Below are 5,349 nucleotides of genomic sequence, written 5' to 3'. Positions count from 1 at the left end.
TGAAGACAATAAAGTACCATTTAGCAGTTGTGGCGTCAAGAGTTATTTGAGGCATCATTGTATGTTCTTACATGTTTCCTAGCAAATACATCCTTTTATACTGACATGTTGCAAGAAAGATAGCTCAGATGTTCCATTGTTCAAATTATTTATGGTCCTTCATCCGTTGTCCCTGCAGCAGACTCCTGCTGTTGCCTGTAGACAGAATCTCTTACCATTGACTGTCCGATGGTCTGGATTCTCTAGCTTTTCAGTGCAGCAGACTGGAAATTCTGTGTCAATTTACATAAACTTTAAAAATGGAGTCTTGTATGGAATTAAATATGCAAACGAATAATGCAATATTCTTTGTTCACGTGATAAATTTGATTTTACACTGTCCCATCCTCTCTAATTTTCAGTTTTGGTGCAGAATTTTGTATTACTCATAGCTGTATTTTAGACATGTAGAAAGTCCATTCCTTTCATTTTCCTCTTAAATTGGACTACTTTATTTGTTGTTATCTTTATTTTGGCTCAGTTTCAGCAAAGCACTTCAATCTGTACTTAACTTTAGTAATTGGGACTACTCGTGCTGAAAATTGCATATGTTAAAGTGCTTTGCTGAATAAAACTACTTATATGCTTCAGTGCTTTGATGAATTAGGGGTCTTTGTAGCCGGTCTGTTTTAAAGCTTCCATTTCCCTTATGTGAGCATTTAATTTTTATTATTCTCTAAACCAGTAGTTTTAGCTGCTTTTATTTAACACTATTTCATTTTTTAATGACAACTTGTGATCATTGTCATAATGATTAGTGCTACTTCCTATTGTCGCCACCTGGGATACAGCTAGACAGGGATAAAAGACCCACAGCCTGGCTGTGGTTGGCCCAGGTCAGATGACTTGGACTGTGGAACTAAGAGTTGTTGTGTAGATGGTTGAGCTCAGGCTGGAGTCAGCTCTGGGACTCTCCACCCTCACAGGGTCCCAGAGCTCAAGTTCTAGCCCGGGCCCAAATATCTACATAGCAGTTTTTCAGCCTGAGCCTGTCAGCTGGCTGGCCAGCCATGGGTTTTTATCCCTGTGTAGATATACCCTTGAATGCTGACACATGATGAAAGACCACCTCACAGGAGAAACTAAAGACTAACATGATAAAACCCAATGGAGTCCCAAGGGCAGTGTTTTACTGCAGTTTAAGAAGGAAAGTTTAAATTCTTTCACTTGAGAAATTTAAACCACAAAGTTCAAAAGCTACTTCCTAATAATTGAGCATGTCACCAATTTCTAATAAATGAAGTAAAACTGAACTTCAACTTCCATGTGCTCCAACTGCACAGAGGAGTTCTCTACTATGGAAAGTGACATACTGAAGAAAAATCTACACTGTGCTTCAGTAATGGCTATTTATAGTGTAAACATTGAGAAGTGGGGATTCTGGGCAATTTCAAAAATAAATTCTCAAAACAGCCCCACTATTGTTTCACAGAAATATCTTAGCTGTCATTTCACGATATACTTGTTTCAAAAGGGCTCCAGTGCTATATAGTATATTGAGAATGGTACAATTAAATTGCTCAGAAGACCTTAAATGAGAAATGGCTGGCAAGTTACTATTCCACTGTAAGTTATTTGTGTGTTAAATCTCAAAAGGTGTAAGCTAATATCTAAAAGACCTTATCAGTGGTGCCTACCTGTTAAATAGATTTTTTTAAATGTGCAATTCTATAGGAAGGATTGAGTTGTTGACTCAAGTTCAAACAGATTATCATCAAATTGTATTTAAAAAAAAAAAAAAATCAAATACCCTAAAATTTTAGTTGAGACTTTAATAGGGAAATTCAGTTTATAGTTTCCTAACTCACCCGTGTTAACTGCATGCATCCATTACAATAGTTACCATATAATTGTGCTGTGGGGGGCCACCACAATCTGCCTGAGCATTAGGGCTGCCAAAAGTTACGGGATCCTTCATGGGCCCTGCCCTGCGACCATGTTTCCATAGTTGCATGCAAAGTGCTAGCTTGGTGCTTCCAGGGAAGCCTCTGCCGGATTCTGGGGCAGCAGATAGATATAGGAGCAGCTACCTTCAAGCTCCCCTTTTTTTGCTACAGAACTTATGTCAGCTCCCATACATGGGCAACATGTTTAGTTTTTGGGGAATGATGTGCCATGAAGTAGGGGAGGAGGATGGCAAAAGAAATTAAAGCCCTCAAATCCTCTTTCCTCCCAAACTATTAACAGGTGAGAGAAAATAGAATAGTGGAGCTAGTTCACATAAGTGTCTCAGCCATCAATGCAGCCTTTGGAAGGTAGGGGTGGAGAGGGCTCCAGCAAAATGGGTTGTGAATCATAAGATTAAAGTGGAGTTTCTTTTATGTTGTATTATTGTCTGGAGATTGTCTCCTCGCTTACTGTGTGTTTCTGTACTCAAAAGCTATTATAGGCAGGGCTGATACTTCCCATTATAAGATCCTGTGTTCAGTTGTTTAAACTCTGCCAAACTTCAACTCTTCAGAGTGAAATTTTCCAAGCCAGGTGTCAGCCTCAGGCTGGATATCTCTGGAAAATTTCAGACAAAACTTCATCAGTTTCCAAGAACAAGGTTAGAGATTAGTACATTTTTGCCCATGTTAAATTGTGGAAATCTTTTCTTTGAGATGCTCTAGCACCTCCAGGCCCCAGAGTAGGGCTTTTGCCATGCCTGTGAAAATTCACCTAAATTTGGCCACGTGATATGTGTTTGAAAAATTGCAGTTTGCACATTCTCGGGGTGATGGGGGAGCTTGGCAGCTAAATTCCCTAAAGCTTCCATTTGTGCTGAGCAGGACTCTTTCCCTGCAGTTGCAGCTGTGGGCTGCTTGGGGGCTCTCACTTGTCAGTGCTTTCCCTGATGACACAGCCACCATGGAGGAGGAAGTTAACTGCTTTGAATGCAAAAGAGGAAAGAGCCACAGGTTTTGGTGGGGAGGTGTGAGATTTGGAAAAGGATCCTTTGTGGAGGGGAGAGTGACTGGCTGGACTAGGATGCTGGGACTACACTACAGAACCTGGAATGGAACTGAAGATTCCTGTGTTTCATCATTCCTCTGCTGTCAGCAAATATCTGTGAAACCCACAGGCACAGTCTGTCTCTCCCTCTTCTAATGCTGGCCTACGTGGAGGACAACCTACTGCTGCTATCAATTATTCCTTTAATTCAAGTGGCAGAGGTCTGTGCAGTGAATGTAAAGGTTCCAACCCTTCTGAAAACACCCGGGCTCAATATGGTTCCACAAAACAGAATTTTATTTTTATTGTTTTGTTTTTTTAATTTAGAAAATTACATTGAAAATGTTAGGAAATGCCAGTTAAGTTTACCAGTGTATGTGCAGTATGACTTTAATTACATGATCACATACAAATTTTTCCACACGACCCACTGCCTCATTCAGTGCACAGTCTGGACTCTGCTCTGGGAATGAATCAGTTACATACTATCTAAAGTACTGGTACAGCTGAGTCTAGGCCTACCCAAAACTAAATGTCCTTCCCCTCAACCAAGGGAGAAGAACCACTAGTCCAGGTTGATTATAGAGGACAACAAAGGAGAAAATAAGAACACGAGTGAGGTCAAAGTTTAAAAATCAAGAAACCAGAAGGGGACACCTACAAGAGAACCCCAGACAGAGCCCACTGTCCCTCAAAGGCTTTTAGGGAGTCAGTGAGCACTGCCCAGAGGAACTCTGCCAGGAGATGTGCTAGAGCAAGGGAATGGAAACAGGCCCCACAGTTGCAAAGTACCCACCCCCATCCCGCTTCCTCCTCCATATATGGTAGATGGCCACCATGGAGGAAGCTGATGAGGAGGTCCCATGACTTTGTGGGACCACAGATAGGGTCTGTAGAAATCAGACGATGCAGGGAAAAGTGAAGCCAGAACCTCAGCAAGAGGGTCTGGAGGACCTGGAAGAGGTGCTGCAACCTGATACACCATACAGAGATCTCCCTCTTCCTGCAAAAGGGATAGTTGTCGGGTGAGTTCATGAACCACAGCAGATACATGCCTGTACTCAAGGCTCCATGAAGGCACTGCCAGCTAATATTCCTGGAGGGCCCTCCAGGGTTCCTCACCCTCCTTAGGTGAAAACAGGTCCTGCCATTTTATGTCAGGGTGGGACACAAGGGCAAGAAAGTGGATGGTGTGAAGTATGAGTGCGTTCAGATGTTGTCTGGGTGCAGTTCAGAGGTGGACCAGCTGAATGTCATGCAGCCAGCTCAGGTGGGGACAGACAGGGAGGCTCGTTGGGCAGGGTACTAAGGGGGAATTCTGGAGGGCCAGGGGTGAGGTGTGGGTGGGGAGCACCCTCCCACAGGACCCACTTGCAGAAAGTGAGAGAAACAGGAGACAAGGGTGCCCTCGTTTCCTGGAGTACGCAATTCGCAGGAGTGTTGAGCATCCACGACGGCAATTAATGTCAATGGGAGCTATGTTTTGTACATTTAAAGTTCTATATAATGCTGAGTGTCCACATGCTCGGTTATGTTGCTGTGATTCTGAAGTCTTTGACTAGTGATTAAAATCTGAACCTTAACCTTACATATACATAGTGCTATGCATGCACCAATTTTTTCAATGTGAACATGAAATAGAAAATACTAGAGCTACCGTTAGACCTGCAGGGAGCAGTATAACTCCATGACTCCCCTCTGAGTGGAACCATCATACACACCATAGAACAGAAATACATTTACAACAACTTTTGTCCTGTTTCTTACCAGAATCAAACTCTACTTTAAAAAGTTCATTTCACAACCAGAATTGGGTTATAGTTCCTACTCATTCTTTACCAACAAGTATAATCCTAACAATCAAACCCTGTTAAGGTTATGGAAATGTAAACTCCACATGTGCCTATCAGCAATGTACTGACAAACTTTTCTTGATCATTTTGCTCCTGGTTGCCTGACCTTCCTGCCCCTACTTACATGCATTTCCCATTAAGAATTTTGTATGCACAATGACTGCAGGATTAAACCTGGAAGAACACCAGTCTGATCATTAGTTGCAGGTCTACCTTTATTTCATCACAACACAACTTAATCATTTTTTGAATTAATTGGAAGTTGTGTAATGATTTTAAATTAGTTTGTAATATTCCAAAACCACCCCATTTAAAAACACAATTAGAATACTGTTTTAATAATGGAATGGTGTCAGATTCAGGTCAGTATTAAAGTGAAAAATTAAAGTAATTTCTTCTCTATGATGCTGTGCATTTCATTTATCTTGGACAGTGAAAAGAGACGAGGTAGTTTAACATTTGTCTATACTCATTGTGGGTGGGACCCACAAAGGGACTTAGGCATTACAATGCTGAGCATCGT

Source organism: Natator depressus, chromosome 2 (assembly GCF_965152275.1).
Source record: "Natator depressus isolate rNatDep1 chromosome 2, rNatDep2.hap1, whole genome shotgun sequence".
Taxonomy (NCBI): domain Eukaryota; kingdom Metazoa; phylum Chordata; order Testudines; family Cheloniidae; genus Natator; species Natator depressus.
Note: the sequence above shows the minus strand (reverse complement) of the source record.